The 18,324-nt window shown below is 36.9% G+C and overlaps 1 protein-coding gene across 1 annotated transcript in view; it reads right to left on the bottom strand.

Annotated features, from left to right (window-relative positions):
- Positions 1 to 18,324, bottom strand: part of COG5 (component of oligomeric golgi complex 5) — a 174,508-nt gene that overhangs the window by 67,342 nt on the left and 88,842 nt on the right. The window lies entirely within an intron of this gene.

Raw genomic sequence — 18,324 nt, 5'->3', positions numbered from 1 at the left:
ACTTGTAAACTAATGTATATCTTCTGACAATGAATACAAAAGACTATTGCAGTCCTTACAGAGTAAGTGCAAAAACAGTTTCCAGATTATACTTCTGAGTACCTGTGACTGACATTTAGTATTAACTAATTTCATTAGACAGAAGATTTGCTATATTGGAAGCTATTTCACTTACTTTTTAAAATTTACTGCTCCTTTTGTTTGTAGGAGACAGGAGCTGCAATTTCCAACACAGCACAGCTTTACAAGGTCCAAAAGAGACCCTCTGAGAGGCAAAAAATCCCCAGTCAGATGTTCCTTTACAGTGTTTGCCCCTTCTCCCCTCTCACTACCATTACAACATGCTGCCTCCTTTCAATAATTTTTGCATAAATAACATTACTATCCCTAATGACAAGTACTACTCAAAGACCAAGTGACTGCAAGTTTTGCAAGCGCTTGCACCTACCCAGTTCTTAGTCATCTCTTACAGACACCAGAAGTGAAAAAAATAGAAGTTACTCCAGGAAGAGCTGCAGTTCAATTTAAAGACCTCAAGCAGGTAAGCAGTGAAGAAAACTTGGCCACCTAAGTTACAGTCAAGGCAAAATGACCTATTGAGCAGAATTAGTAACTTAGTAAGAAGGGTTGGAATTCTTGCTTTGAGGTATAACTCAGCTATTTTAATTGTAGAAAAAGTAACAAAAAACTAAAAGTAGAAATTAAATGCCAATGCAATTCAGTTTCAGTCTAAAAGCAGTATTTTATTTCATTTCCAAATATCCATGCGTAAAAAAAATTAATTGATATATCACTACTCCTAAAAATGAACCTACTTAGGGAAGCTCATCTCTATGTTCATTATCATCCCATCTGTCTTTTACTCTGTTCCTCTCTAAAACCTGAGCAATAAATGAAAAGGTCAAATTGACAATGTAAAGCCAGAGAATACAGGCTTCTTTCTAATGATATCCCAGATCTTCCTGTTTTGGTCTTTGCAGTGTTGGGAGGAGAGAGAGGTTAAAATATTATGATTTGCTATAGAAATATCACAGGTAATAGTGATATAAACACATTGGCTAGATTAGAAATGGATATTTTAAGCCTTAAGAGGCAAGAGTCCCAAAGCCAAACATTTAAATATGGTTAGGTTATAACATCTACCTTCTATGAACCCATGTTTGAAATACACAATCTCTTTTGGCAGAAGGACTTTCACATGAAAGGAGAACAGCTACAAAGCACAGTTATAAACCTCATCATGTCCTCAAACTAGGTCAGCCTTTTGTTTCTTAGAATAACAAGAAGGAAATAGCAAGAAGCACTGCACTACAATGGTTGAGGAGGGAAAAAAAAAAAAAAAAAGAAACAGTAGCAATAAAATACTAGAAAGCAAAGAAACAAGATTTTCAACACAGCTAAATAGCTTGCCAAAACACTTATTCACCATAATAGTGTAATCAAAGCAACAGATGGCTAAGAGCTAATGGGACAGAAAGGCATCAGGAACTGTTGTAAAGAATTATCTCATGAAACATCAAGCAATGTTCCAAAGTTTACCAAGCCTCAGGCTATCAACGTGACAGCAATTTCAAAGAAAGTATCTGGCACCTCTGAGGACAGATCAGCTACATTGACTAGCCCATAACAATTACAAATGTTATCCTACAATGCTGTATTTGAGTGTAGGAAGAGTATAAAGTCTTTAAAGAGTAGAAATTATACAAAATTTAAAAAACTAGTCAGGCAACATGGAAATGGGGGCTTCTGAGCAAAATCAAACTTCTTAAGATGCTTCTCTCACTTCTTTCACAATTTGACCAATCTCTAAAGCCCTTACTGATAACAAGCCAGTTCACATCTGAAGATGTGGCTTCCCTATTAAAAACACAGCTGATGAAGTTTAGAGAGCAGAAGGTGAGATTGCAGCACCTCTCCTGTCCTTGTGCAACCCTGACTTGCACCTGCTGATTCAAGTCCAATTACTGAAGAACAGAAGTGTAAGGACACAAAATCTCATTACTAATTTTGATATTTGGACAAAAGCTTGTGACCAGATGTTTTCTTCCACCTCCCAATATCATTATGTACGTTCTCACTCTATTAGAGGGTTCAACAAAGCCATTACAAAACCGAAATGGCAAGTTTCACTTTTAACTCAGTCTTAACAATCAACATTAGGAATTAGGTGCTGAAGGGTTTTAACATGTTTTTCTCTCTTTACAAAAAAAAATTAAATTCTATCTCAGAAAAAATATCCTTTAAATGGTATGTTCTGAATGATTTAAATATCTGCCACAAGCCATCTGGGTTTTTTTGCTCTCCTGCTAGTCTTTGCAACAAGATAATGATTACCTATGCAAGTGACAACATCTCATTTCTGGAATCTATGCATGTATTGTCAACAGCCCTGAAGTGCCCTCAAGTATTTAAAAGGAATGAACTTTAAGAAGCCATTTTATTTTAAATTCTTTTTAGCTAATGTTTTCATACTCAACTACAGACAGACCTCCATCATGGTCAGATTTGCTGCTGGATAGAATTTTAAAACATTTTTTTTCTTCTTAATACAAAGTTCAAGTTCATTGTATCGCACACGTACAGGAAAGTCTGCAGATAATTCAGTGAAGAATTGTAGGTTGCCAGGACTGCTGGAGATGCCCTAATCCACCTGCTTGCTCAAAGGAGGGTTTACCACACCTGGCTGCTCAGGAATGAGCCAGAAGACACTCTTTCTGCTCCATTTTCCCTTCCTAGTTCTTCTTACAGCTCCCACAGAATGCAACAATGGATTTGTGCAGTCATTTTTATCAAGTTTTGCTGAGGTCAGCTAGAAAGAGAGCAAACCCATGTATACAGCCAACCAGGTCTTCAGTGTTGGCAGTGTTACCCAAACCCTTAGACCCTGACAGCAGTCTAAGTCTTCCAAGTTCTCCTGTAAATTTGTCCACTGGCATGACAAAATTGACCTCTTTCTGTTACAGATTCAACATTTATGGAAATAGATTTTACATTCCTAGTTGTTTTTTTGTTTTGTTTTTTAAAAAGGTCAGTCCCTTTAAAATCAAATGGGCAAAGCTGTATCATACAAAAACTTTTCTATGAAAGAAAAAAATCTGAAGTCCTCTGCAGAAAAAGAAATACTGTGCCTAGCTCAGCCTGCAACTAACACAGACACTGGGATCCAGTTCAGCCACTGAAACTAGGCAGTGTCCCCCCCCATTTCAGCTGTCAGCCAGCAATGCATTCTGAAACCTTCACACAAATGGGAACTTGCTGGGCTGCTGCCTGCACAAGGACAGAAGGGAGGTGAAAGAAGAATAAGCAGCTGAGTGCACCTCTTCTTCCACACAGATGACATTATTCATCACCCAAGAACTGCAGTATTTTGATCCAAGATTTTTCCTTTCTAATGTCACATACTGTTCAGCTCCCTGTGTCATTTCAAGCTTATCCAAAGCTTTAAATCTTTTTGTTACCATAAATGTAACAATGTACGGTAATGCAGAATTTCATGTGGCACTGAGTAGCAGATCAAGAACAGGATGAAGCATTGATTTTTTTCTGAGAGGATTAAGACAGAGCAGATTTTTAACCCGAGAAAGAGGCAAAATGAATTATATTATCTTATTTAGATGAGTATCATGGCTACTCGATCATATTTTTCACTCTGCTCTATGCAGATGTGGCTTATTAATGCTTTGTATGTTCTTCTTGGATCACCTAATTGCATTACTGCAGAACCTGTTAACAATCAACAGTCAACAGTACAAACCACAAATAGAATTACAGTCTGGGAGAGGCGTTTAACAATAACATACTATCTTATCTGGAGAGAAAGAACCTCAGTGTAGCTTTAGTTTTGAAGAGACACAGATACACAGAGTAAAAATTTAAAAGGCTGGGATGTATTATACAGAGATCTAGCCAAAGCCCATGGCAGTCTCTGCTCAGCTGCATCCCTGGAATTTACCAGAATTTCATATATGCTGTTCACCTTTCAGTATCTAAAGCAAATCAGAAATATTTTAATCAATTAATTAATGGTAATAAAGCCCTTACATGGACTAGGATGTTGGGAGACAACTTTATTTAACCTCCTTCTATAAAGATTAGACCCATGTGATTAAAACACTGCAATATCTGACAGAGAAAAACCTTCATGGCTCCCATTCCAGTCCTACCTCAACTGTTTCCAACAAGATCTAATCTTAGCCCACCTTTCTGCATCCGTAGCAATGCAAGCACCCCTTCCTTATTTCACTGCTCTACCTTATCCATCCCCCAGTCCATCCTCCAGCCCTTCTGCAGTCTTGTTCTCAGAGCAGCTCTTTCCATTTGTATCTTTCCCTTTGGAGTTACCCTCAATACCTAATCTTAGTTTCCAGTTTCTGTACTGACACGTGGTGTTCCCAGTCTCCTTCATTCTACCCCTACAGGATAGCTTATTTACAAAGCTTTTCACAGCTGAGCAGTTCATAGCAGTGACCCAGGCCTCTGAGCACATAAATAGATGAATCAATCATCATATTTGCATTAATTACCTTAAAAGGACTAGAATCAGATACATTCTTGCTCTTATAGATATTATCTAGTCTTAGTGCAGTTTCTCACTGTGGTCAGAGTTGTCCAAGACATAATGGTTAACACTTTTCCAGTCCAGGGAAAACACCTAAACAGATGGACAACCAGAACACAGAAACAGACTATGCAACAGCCTCTAATTTAAAATAATTTCTGTCTGCAAAGAAAGCTGAACTCAATATTATTAAACATTCCTGTATTTTCATGACGGATATTCTATGAGGAGCAATTTTTTAGTGATCACAAATGACATTTATTAATTGGTATGAAACCAACCTAAGCGTTTCATATTTCAGAATAACTAGTTTCAATGGGGAGATCAAAAACATTTTTAATAGCTTTCTAAGGTATTCTGACTTTTTTTTCCCCACTCTCACACACACTTCATAGCTAGTAAGTCCTTAGAATTTATTAATACCTAAAATATTTGGAACAGTAATGCCATCTGAATTCTTCAAAAAGCATTATCTAAGTTAATATGTATTTAAAACATCATCTACAATAGAAGATTAAGTTTGCATGTTTAGTTGACAACAGGTCAAATTAATTAATATGAATTTCTGAAGAAAACGACCAGAAGTGAATTTCAAAAATTATCCAGCTGATCCTCACATAAAATTGTCACTAAACAGAATACAAAGTTTTTGGCAAACAGCTAAGTGGTGATTCATAGCAGAGTGATGGGATATAAAACATTAATGACTTCTCAATTTTCACCTATTACTTTACCATAAAAGACAGTTATATAAAAATATTGTTCAGATCAGATCACTTTCAGGAATACCCGTTTATAGAAACTATTTATAAACCACTTTCTTGCACTATCAGAAAAACAGAAGGAGAAATTATGAGATTAGCAGGGCCACACAATAATAAATCCTTACTTGTAAGCACTGGAAAGTGAAGGCTATTTGTTGTGCTGCACTGAAACATGCAATAAAGTACTTGCAAATACTCCATTATCCAGTCACAGATTTTCGGTCTAATTCTGCATTTATGAGTCACAAACACCTACACAGAAAAAAAAAAAAAAAAAAAAGAAAGAAAAAAACCCCAGACATATAATCTGTCAATCCACTTTGATTAACCATTTAGAAAGGCTAGGAGCAGTGAAGAGTTTTACTTTTATAAAAACACCATGTCACAGTTGGACATCAATTGCATTATGCTTCCTAAATTACCTCTATATAGGGCAAGTGCACAATGGCAAAGTGATATAAAGCTTTCTACATCACAGAGCAGACAAAGTCTGCACAATCCCATAATCTGTTTCTAATTCAGTATATATCTTTTAATAAATGTGCACAGACTCATCAAAATCTGAAAGATCAGGATCTCACAGGACAAAAGAGACAACCACCATGTTTATTATTGCCACGACTTCAAAACTCCGCAGTAAAAAGTTTAAGACAAAATGTGAAAATAAAACCTTTGCCAATTTAAAAAAACCCGTTTTTCTAAAGTTACACACAATGAAAGATTAGCTTACCAGTTCAGAGCAACTTCTCCACCAAAAAGTCTTTTTCTCCCTTTATAATCCTTTAAGAACAGCAGTATTTTTTAAATTAAAAAAAAAAAAAGAAAGAAAGAGAGGAGGTCTTCCTTATGTATTCTCTGTTTATTAGATACTGTTTTCCAATACTTCTAGCAGCAACAAACATGACCACCAAACATTATAAAATATGTCCAGGAACTTCAGTGACCACAGAAAGATTAAATACTTCAGCATTTCAACTCACAGTTTTGGAATAACCCCAGGAAGTGCCATATTTAAATGATTAATCACTGACATTCCAAATATTCATCTTACAGAAACATTAATCTTCATATAGATATACAGATGTATGTACACTAATATGCATCAGCATAGTGCTGAAACAGACCAAAGCGAATCTATCAGTCATATTACTAGCAGTACCAGATTTGTTTCATTTTTTATCTTCTGCATGCTATACTAATAACAAAAAACTTATTTGATGGTGTGTTCTTTAGCAAGGGCACAGAGAACAAATATCAAGTGACTTAGGATCTAATACATTCACATCATGTTTTGATTTTCCATCTGAAAAATATGCACCAACATCCACAACTAAAATGTATGCTAAAGATATACTTATTTAGCTATTGCTCTCTGCAACACCTTCTTTTGAGCTTTGTGAATAATTCATCTGCCTATGTCTTCTTTAAAAAACCCACAAAAACAAGCAGAAACATCTGGAAACACAAGCTAGATTTTATAGCAAACATATCTCACCAACCATAAAGGACAATATTGCTACTACAGCATCATAACACATTACGTAACTGAGAAATTTTAGGTCCCAGAGAAGAAGTTCCTTGCAGGATATCTAATTGCAAGGCTGAGCCCAGAAATGCATTTTCCCCTAGTGAAAAGCAAGAATATCTATTTTCCCCTCAACACTGCTCTATTCACTTCCTTCCTCTTCAACTCTGACTGCAGAGGAGACACTAGAGTCTGACAAATACATGGACTTCTTAAGCAGCTAAAGATTCACTTTCATTTGAAACTGTTGTCGTGACAGGTTTCCATAGTACCTTCTTGCAGCAATCACTGCTTCTGCCCCCTATACTCCTGTTTAAAAAAAATAACTTTGATTAGCAAAAAAAGGGGAGATTTAAAAAAAAGGAAAAAAAAAATAACCAGCATGGACGGGGGGAATGCCTAACTAAACTGCCTCTGCATCACAGCCAGAGCAGCAGCAGAAAGAAAATTATATACTAAAAGATGGTGTTTGCTGTATCTTCTCCCTTTGCTGGTTTAAATCACCAGAGAATGGGAAAGCTTATTTTTAACATCAGTTTCAACCATGTGAATTTCTGGGTAAGAAGTAATAGCAGCATAGTTAAGGAACAGTCTGTGAAACAGAAGTTCTTGCAACGACTTGAGCCTGGTTTTAAATTATAAAGAGAAAAAAAAAAAATCTATTTACTAGAGTTCAGACTCAGCTGTGTAAGACATGATTTTCAGCAAGTCACTGAGGCCTAAATTCAGAAAATGAGCCAAGAGCAGAACTTCCCAAATACACTGTCCACACTGGACTACAATTATTCTTCCCTTTGGGCCATGAATATCACATACCTTGGGTCTACACCATCTTTATTATGTAGATCCAACCCCTAAGCACAAACTAATTTCTTGTCTGCACCAGTAAATGACAAAAATTCAAAAGACCACCCAGTGCCCTGCCTTAGTCCTGAGCCCCTTGGCAGCCACAGCAGTGTGTGACCACCCCAGCCCTGCCTGGTGCTCGAGGGCAGGTCACTCTCTCCCAAATGAGAACAAGGCAAAGCCCTTCAGGCTAAGGATGACCCTGGCTTTCCTTCTGACTTCCTGAAGTTTTTTAAAAACTTCTTCTCCAGCACTTTCATTGTTTTCATCACTTGTGCAGTTAAAGAAACAGTCATCCATGCCTAGAAGGAAGCCCCAAGTACTTATGTTCAGGAAAGGTAGTGGCTGGTGAATTCCAGCAAAACCAGCCCTAGAAGAGCTGTAAATGTGTGCTGAGATTCAGTTTTGATACACTGACTGCAAACCAGTGTATCAAATCTCTGCTGCAAATCCCAAACCTTCAGTGCTTAATTCACCAAGTGCCTAATTCAGCTCACTCAGTTCACCCAGAAGACTGAAGAGGTTTTGTGAACCCCACTCCTGTACCTCTCACCACACAACCCATACTGTGCACAGCAGGACCCTGGAGTCTGCCCCATTATCAATCTGTGCATGACCTCTCACTCTCTCGCCTTCTGTTCTTCACCTGCAGAACACTGATGTTGGCACTTCACCTCTGTCACAAAGCTGCTGGAGGGGTAACAGCAACAGCAACAGTAAGGAATTCTGGTAACACAGATTATGGAGCCATCTAAAGAGAGACAGACCAAATTCAGGTAAACTTTTACTGAAAATGCTAGTCACTCAGCTCAAAACATAAAATACAGAATACCAGAGAATAGCAGCTCCAAGTTTTTCTATGCACAGCTGGGAACAATGTGTAGTTAATGTGAAACTTGCCACAGGGAATTTCTGGAAGATGCCAAAAAGTTTCTCAACCTTGGAAGCTGGTTTCCTTCTATGGGAAAACCTGGGCAACATACATTATCAGAAGATATGCTTATTGATTTAACATTAATACCAAGAATTAATCCAATTAAATGTTGCAATTTAGTACTTTCTCTGAATTAACTGGCCCATTAAAAAACATGCAGATATTTGTAACAGCTCGCAACAGACTTAAACAAAAGATGACAGCTGAGCATGTCAGCTAAAAATTGTATTTTCTTAGCTATGTACCAGTAAATTAGGCCTCATAGATTTACAAAAAGTAAACACATTAAATGATACATAGAACTATGCACATGGTGTCTGTAGACATTGGGTAAGTTTCATGTGATGTTAGATACTCCCTTCTTGAGAAAATTAAAGTATTATTTTAGCTTTTATGTTACACATACATAATTTAGTACCTCCAGTTACCAAGCTAAATATAAAAAAGTTGTCTTCATTCTCTGGTCAAACAGACAACCTAAATAAAGAAATGCCATTTAAATCCTGGACTGTTGCCAAAATGTCTAATGACTGAAATTCACTGATTTTTTTTTTTTTAATTGACATTCTGAGGAATTCCCAGAAACAGATGTTCAGTATGCAATACTGTACTTTATCTGTATTCAGACAGGTTCATACTAGGATCACTGGTGTATCGAACACATTTTTAATAACACTGCCACATGCTAAACAAGTTAAGATGAAAACCACACAATTCCAGTTTGAATATAATGGCACTATCTCCAGTGGAGAAAAGCTACAGCTGATCGAAGGGAGAGATGTGGGGGACAGACAACTGAAGGAAATTGTCTACTGTCCCTTTCAGTTTATTAATATTGTATGACACCATGCTACAGCAAGTGCTAAGTTCTGCAGTGCACTGGGTTGTTTATGTATAAATTTACATTGTGCCTTACTGCTTAAGTTCTGCAGCTCCACTTAATCTACACAAGTACTGTGTACATCTTCATTTATCTCCAGTATATAGCTCATTTTCAAGAAACAATATAGAAAGAAACTCAAAAACTATTGGGATCCATGTATTAACTACTGTACACAAATAATGTCTACCCATAACGTGCATTTAAATTCCTAAAATGTGAGCCATACTCCACCATTTCTTTACATGACTATTATCTCTACATCTGCACACAAGCTTTTCAACGCAATCTTATATTAAGCAATTGAGTGGGTGCAGTGAGTACAGCACAAATATTTTCAGAGAAATTCTTGACTGGATCCTTTCAAATTATTTGCAGTATCTTAGAAGAACATTACCCCTCAAAAGGCCAACAGAATTCCTTTGATTATTTCTGATGTTGTGTGTAGAGCATTTCTGAGACATACAGGGAGTCCCAGCAGACCACAAACATATGCACTCCATTTCAACCTCATGCTCTAATTGAAAAGCTTTAGTAAATACCAACAGATAGTTTAAGCACACACATTTACATGTATTTCTGAGGATCTAGTATTATTGTAACATACATTTTTACTTGAGACAAAATCCTATTCAAACTTGAATCTCAACAGCACTCTTCATTGGAGCATCCTTTTCTCAGACACCATTCCTTGTTTCCAAGAGCATAAATTCCTTCCTGCTCTATTTAACAAACGTAATGCCAATTTCACCTGTTCAACAACCAGTTATTTCCTAATAACAACCAGTGCTTTCCTAATTTGAAACCTGATACTTTTTTTCTTCAGCAATTTTTAATATTTTATTATTTATTAGTTATTTTTAAAAGTTTCTTTGTCTTCTCCTTAACACAAATGTTATTCATCTTTCTTGGGGTTTGCTTATCACAACCAGCCACTGATGTCCCCGCAGGTAAGAGGACTCCAGGTAAGAGTTACCTAAAAATGTCATCATTCAGATTTTAAGCATTCTGACAAACCACAAAGATTCCTTCTTCTTTTTTTTTTTTTTTTGTCACTTGCAAATCATGCTGTTAATCTACATACATGGGAGAGCAAACTGCTGCTATTGAATGCCCTATCAAGCAGTCTGCCAATGGATTTGTGTGTGAAATACAGTATTGAATTATCAACAAGGTGATTCACTTTGTTTACAGCAGCAAATATTTTCCATCAGTGAAATCTGAAATCCATTAAAATGTGAGTGTCTTGTCAACTGTAAATCACAAACCAAAGCAGGGATGCCCAACCCTTCTGGCTGGGGAGGCCACTTGCCTTTGTGCAGGGGCAAAGAAGGGCCATAGGCCACATTCCCTACCCTGTGAAAAGACTACAGTAAACACACACAAGTGGTGCTGTGTGTGTCAGAGATGTGACACTTGCTGGGGAGTTGGCCCTCAGCTGAGCTCTTATGTGAGCACTCACTGCAATCAGGGTGCTGGATGGTCAGTTCTGGTGTCAGTTCCAGGACACCATGTCTACATTTACCACACAGATTGGAAAGATCTCCAGGAGTTCAAGTTTACTTTCCTTCTATAAAGCAACAGTTATCTACAGAAGAAAACACAAACCACCTAACAGAAATGTATCCAAACTGATATTCATAGGTCCAGCTTTCACTGCTCCTCACTTGACTACCTCTCAGGTTAGTCCACATCCTTCCTGACATGTTGAATTCACAACTAGAACCCCCAGGGCTGAGTAGAGTACAAAGGTCACACTACTGAGTAGAGCTAAGAAATTACTCCAGGTATACTTATGTTTATACCTCCCAGTACAATATTCTCCTTTGTATCTACTTAACATGCCTGACATTCAGCCTGTAATCCACTATAACTTCAAAATACCTTCTGCAGGTCTCCTATCCACACAGCTGTTTCTGCTATAGAGCCATGCTTTTCTTCCCTTGTTCCTTCTCTTCATGCAGTATCTTACACTGTTCCTTTTTAACAGCATCCTATTTTTTCAAATCAATTTCACAAGATCATTTTAATTCTGTCCTTACAAGACCTCTTAATCCTTCTTAGACAAGTGTAGCCTGCAAATTTAATAAGTATATTCTGTATTCCATCATCCAGACCATTAATGCAAGCACTGAATAGTGCTAGCTCTGGGGCAAATCCCTGCAGAACTTCACTGGATACAATTCTTCCAAACTGGAAGAGAATCAACACTGTGTACGGTTTTCCAAACTCTTCTGCATTGATCTTGTAGCGGTTTAAGATTATCCTTACTATTATTAAGTCTAGATTATCCCTCCTCAGTTTGAATTTGAAAATGCCTCAGGTGAAGAACTCTTACAGACAAAATATCAGACCCCACTTTTCACACCACCATCCTCTAAACAGAACAGCCTTTAACAGAAGGAAGCTAAGCTGGTCTGACAGAACTCACTCTTGAGAAACCTGTGCTGCTCATGAGGCTGGCTCAGCACACGTGTGGTTATCAGGAACTGCTGGGACACCAAGAAAGCAGGTGAATGTGGGCTGTGTTCATACATGCAACAACTTTAAGCCTGTGCACAGGAACGTATTGGGGGAGCACCGTGGAAGGCACCTGGCACACAGGAGCTCTCAGAGGCACACACCAGTCCGGGCACTGTCCCCAGGGGCTACAAGTGGCTCGCAGACTAAAGGTTGATTGCCACTACAGCACATCATCCTAAGCACAGATATCAGCTGCTTAAAATGTAACCTGAAGAACTATGTTGAGGCAAAATATTCTGTAGAAGGAGAACGTTCTCTTTTGAACACTGCATGAAATTACCAGGAAAGTACTTCCCTTTCCAGGAGAGAGTAAGCTATATACACTCTTCCAGCATCCAATTCCTTTTTTGAAATCCAGACTAGATAGCCTCTAAAATTTGCCTTTTAAGGATTAAAGATGGTAGCTGAGAAGTTCTAGAAACAATGGTTAAATCTTTAACTGTCACTTGGTAAAAGTCTTCTTCTAGTATTACATATTCCTGTGACACATTACCATTTTTAAATAGTATCTAATGTATTTTAACAATGATGTTAGAAGGAAACTTAAATTCAATCAATACATTTGGAAGCCAAAAGATTTGTTACCTCAGAAAGACATCTGCTTTCAGAACGATAAAATATTAATACAGCAACATGACTGAGTCAAGAGAAGTATTTGAAAGATTCTTTTACCCTTCAAGATGTGTTCCAAACTTAAAGGTGCTGTACTTACTCCCTATTAGCCTAACTTCTAATTGCTGACACTGCCCAGTAACATGACTTCTTAGTGATAAAGGAACAATAGTTGTTTCATTAATATTTTTAGTTTTGGACTTCTGTCACCCATCATCTAATATCACATATTGCCGTTAATCATTGGAATAACCACCAGTTTTCAGTTTTTCATTGCTGACTTCTTTAATTGATCTTGATTATTCTAATGAAGATGATTTGCACAAAGAAGACATAAAAGAATTCAAGAATGCCCACAGTAATAAATTAAAATTGGGCAATTAATCTCATGTAGAAAGCAGCTGAGCTCTTTTTTTTCAGAGTGAAAACTTGGTCAGAAAATCAACTGCTGCTGCTGTGAAACCAGCACCTCCTCCAGCTGGTAATCCTGAAAATCCTGCCATTGCATGTCTGTACAGTACTTGTACACAGGTCTCGTCCCACATGCATCTACACTTTGTTACATTGACTATAACAGGGAAAAATTGCTTTGCTACCTGTTGAAACATTAGCATTGCATTTTTCAGGAGTACATTTTCTTCCTTAAAAAAACAATCACCTAACAGATACATTCATGTGTAAGTTAGCTAATCTTTTCGGGTGTTTTTAATCCTTTAAATCAAATTGCATCTCTTCTATCAAAATGTTCATCAGCTCTTAAAGATTATACAATCTTACTTACATAAGAGATTATCTGTACTTACTCATACTGATTCTTGAGTCATATATACCATACTCCCCTTTCACCTTAACATCTATGGTAACTCACAATTCAGAGACTTTCTTAAGCAAAACTGCTTGATGGCCACCTATGTTTTCATTAATAAGAATAGAGACAACCTCAAACTAAGGGAGGAATGGTGTTACTCGTATGATTTCATTGCAAAGTTGGAGCAGGTGAAGACTACAGAATCCTTCACATCAGCAATAAGGTGTGCCAGAATTTACTACTTCCAGTTAAGTAATGTTAGTAATTCCTCACAATGTCTGTGTTTGGCCCTGGATATTATAAAAGGTTTTGAAGAGGTTTTTGCTCTTCACTAGTCTTTTAAAAATTTTTGTCCAAGCATTTTTTTAATAAAGCTATACAGCATTTAAAAATGCAACAAAACCAAAACACCCTGTCCAATGAGGCACTTAGATGTCCTTAAATTCAACAGAATTTGCCTTCCACAATAGTTCCTATCAAACTCAATTACAGCTGATGTCAAGAGATTTTGTCCTCTGGTAAAATGCAAAAATAAAACCCACACATTTCCAAAAGTTTAGGGAGTGTTGTCCCCTCTTCTCTACAAAGCAAGTGTCTGAAACACTTTGTCTTCCCAAGGTGTTTAAAGCATTTTATCTGTGCCTTTGATATCTCAGATTCAGATGAATCAGAAATAAGCTAAAAATATTGGCTATCATGGAAAAAAAAAACCATAATACAGTCTTTCATGTTTTAGCATTTCAGAGTAAGATCCTGAAATAGTATTCCACCCACACTCAAAAAATTGAAGATGTGCAAAAACTCCCATGTGCAACTTTATTATCTATTATTGAGATGGGAAAATGACAACATTGGCAAAATTTTGCCATTTTTGGTAATAAAGTAGGAAAGCAAATGAATTGGCTTCAGTCCTGAATCTTCTAGTGAACTGCTGGGAAGGAGGAAGCAAAAACAGCATCCTAAAAGCCAAACTGAAAGAGATGAGCCATGGATTGAGAAAAGGTAAAAAGAATGCCTTACTCTCTTTGGCTTGATAGAAAAAGGGCAAAACAAAGAAAAAACAATTTAAATACTTGTGATTTATGTAGTAATTCTGATGACACATTGATACTTGTTACAGGGCTGGATTAATTCAAATAACATAAATACTCACCACAACATTAAACACGAGCTATGTGCTTTATTCCTTGGAAATAAAAAATTGCCTTTTTTCCACTGAAAAGCTTTCTAGAGCTATTCACTATAACCATAGATTATATTTGACTCCATCCTCAGCTATTTTTACCTTCCTTGCCCTCTCTCTCCTCTAGTTTATTTTTACTAATACTCAACTAACAGGTACAAAACAACTCCTAATTATTCCAGTGAAAATTAAAGGTAAGTGAAAATTCAAGATTACTTTTTATTTATAGAGTCTTCATTACTTACCAACATTTCTTCAACAGGGACTGAATTCCAAAGAGAGTGTACTACAAAATACTTCTGAAGGCCATATAAATAACATGCTTCCTGAGAAAGTCTACAGCAGTGGTGAGTAACAGGTGGGAAGGTCCAAAACATGAGAAAGAGCACCATGGTTTTAGTAGATCATTTTAACCTTCATGTATGTATAGATCTGAAACTATGTATTTCACAAATCTTCTTTTGCAGATTTTGAGAAAATAGGCATCTCTGCTTTGCCTTCCATATCCTCATACCACGTGCAGGTCTGTGGTGGAGCAATAGTTAAATCAGGTCTCAAACCCAGGATACTCTTCCTGCAGCAGATAGTAAGTAATATTCTTCTCCAATGCACAACTGGTTTTGGGGTTTTTTGGCCAGGAAGAAACAATCTCAAAGGTGACCTAAGTGTATTTCTCTGAAGTTAGATCTAGCCAAATAATAAGCAAACAGCAGCCAGAGTATTTTTAATTTGTGTCAAAGTATTGTGTTTTGGCAGAATTCTGGAGGGAAAGGTTTGCACAGAAATCATCGATAGTTGAATCAACTTAAAACAGCTGTTAACACAGCATGGTTAAACACAGCCCACTAAAAGGTTTGCTACTGAGTACTGCTTTTGCACAGTTTGTTCTTTGGGGGTGGAAATTTGTGGTATATTCATAAACTTCAAACAGTTACAGGAAACAATAAAGCACCAGTTGGTCTACTATCAGACCAACTGAGGCAAATTCTGAATACTTAGAACACAAGAGATTTACTGAAAAGCAACTATCAACAACTATTTAACACCAAAACACAGTCAAAACATTCACACAACAGGCGGTGAAAGGGTCGAGATAGGGAAGAGCACTCTAGAGCTATACAGAACGTGGAGAATCAATGAAGTGCAGACACGTGTCAGCCTTTTGCCACTCCTCAGCAAACTGTCTTGTAACATCTCATTTTATGCAGAAACACAGAGGCAGCTTTAAGCCAAATAAACAACTACATACAGCTTAGCTTTTCAAGTTGTAAGATTAATAAGCAGATAAAGGGATTTTTTTGTTACACTACACCCCTCGAATCTCTACCTTACAGAGGGCAGTAACACACTGTAACCATGCCATCATCTGGAATATCTCACAGCTTCCCAACCACACCAGGTACACCTTCTGACCCTTTTGATAAATTCTAGATCAAGATTTTGATTTAAAAATGGGTATCTCTCCTACAGGTCTTCTATCTACTGACTAAGCCTGGAGAAAAATATTACCACATCATCCACATGCTCAGGACAGGCTCAGAAGCAGTGGTTCACTGGTTGGAATAAAATTATGTCTATTTGTTCCTAATGGGCAGTTATCAAGAAGGCTTTATTTATTTTGCTTAGTCTTTACCCATCAGACCCTTAATATCCTTACTGACACTGATACAAATATTGAAGCTCTAGAGGATCAGCTCTTTATCATTGATCTGAACAAAAATTCACTGATTATAGTAATTTAGACTTGTTTTCTTTTCTGAATTAGATCCTGGTTCATGAGCCTCTTCCCTGGAGAGGGTTTTTTTAGCAAAATATACTAAATTGCTGGCATTTCTATTCACCCCAATGATTCAAAATTGAGTATTGGAGAAGAAGAATTTTTTTTTTAAGGGTTTATGTTGAAGAGACAAAAAATATACCATTCTAGAATTATAGACTTCAATTTCTTTTTTTTCTTTTTTTTTCCCCTTTCCTCTTCAAACTTAAGACAGGCTATGGCAAGAGTTCCTGTGATCTGAATCCTCCACTTGCCTTATTGACTTGTGCTGTTTCTCTAGAGAGGTGATGAATCCTTGTTCACCCTCCTTGTTTGCTGACACAGAACATAGCAGCATTGCAGAAATTATGGTTTCTTATTGATCATTTGAACTTCGCTTGTTGAATCATTACATCAGTGAAAATGCTTGTGTCTGTCTGCATACAAAATCTCAAGGGCAATAAAATATTCTTTAACCTTTTAAGGGATCAAAGGATAATTTTAGAATGCAAGAATAAATCCTAAAATGCATCAGTTTCTTCCCCAGGCCGAAGTGCTACACAGTCCTATACATCCACTCCAAAGTGGCAATGAGAATTGAAGGCCTAACTCTAATCCTGATCTAGGTATGGTAAACTGCACCACGTAAGGTATCATCTTTCACCCAGCAGGGATGATGATGGAACAAATCTTGTAATAAAGGATCTTGGCTGGCTCCAGCATCACTGAAGTACTGAATTTCATGAGTAGGCATTAAGATGACTCTTGAAGATGTAATTTAAACATGGATTTACACCCTAAAAAATAGAATGTTTTTCATGAAAGAAAACCAAACCCAGCATTTTCAATGCTAAGCCTTGTTTCTAATACATGTTTTAAGTCTTAACATTGCATTTAAAAGGGCTCAAGAAGGCAAAAAAAAAAAATCTATACCTCATGTAAAAAAAAAAAAAAAAAAAAGCATTGTTCAGAGTCAGATTCATTCTATTATATGGCTACAGACAAAAGAATACCTATTTGTCTACACTTCATCCTGTCAGATAACCTATCCCAACAAAAACAATTATCACACTGAAGGTTTACCATACAGCTTTTGACTCTTGCAGGAATTTCTGACTTCAGAGCTTCAAACGGCTGGTAAGCTAAAAGAACCTTAGCTTAACCCTACAGAAATTTTCTTATAATTCCTCACAACAGCTCTGAACTTTGTGGAATTGTTCTGACACCTAATATGATATCACTTTTTACAAAAATTCTAGATCAAGAACTTTGTTGGGTGATAAATACTTGTCTGAGTCATTTGCAAGACAGAGGATCTAATTATGGTCAAGTGTTGTTAGCTTGCTTTTTCAAGCAAAAAAAGAGAGGCAAAAGATTTTGTAATAAAAGGGCATGACCTTTTCAGGGACTTGTACCAAAATAAAGTCGAAGAGGCAGATCAAGTTTGAAAGGATTCCTAAAAGGGAAACATTTGGGCTAATAATAGCTATTTCCTGTGACAATGCCATTTGGATAAATATTGTGACATCACTTATGTCATATATAAGCACACTGCTGAGGTTAACTTGCAGCAGTCAGCAACCAAGGATGAATTTTACATATATGCACATATTTAAGTGTCTTTTAATGCTTATTTTTCATGTGAACAAAATTGCCAAGAAGATAACGAATTTCAGAACTCAAATTTGAAAACTTAAGAGCTTCTCTATTTATCCAAGCCCACAATGAGAGTTACTTAAGAAGGAGAGCCTACTTGCAGAATATCACAGAATTACCATATTACTTAGTTAAACTGTCATCTCTGCACACTTAAGCTATACCCAAAAGTAATTTTTTACTGACCTCTTGACAACATGTATGCCAGCCAAGTCTTGACATTGTGGGTATATAACAAAGAGCTTTAATTTGAACATAATGCCTTTGTTAAAATATTGC

Source organism: Pyrgilauda ruficollis, unplaced genomic scaffold, assembly GCF_017590135.1.
Source record: "Pyrgilauda ruficollis isolate IOZ18807 unplaced genomic scaffold, ASM1759013v1 scaffold33, whole genome shotgun sequence".
Classification (NCBI taxonomy): Eukaryota; Metazoa; Chordata; class Aves; order Passeriformes; family Passeridae; genus Pyrgilauda; species Pyrgilauda ruficollis.
The sequence above is the reverse complement of the archived record's forward strand: the minus strand, read 5'-3'. Positions and strand labels throughout refer to the sequence as shown.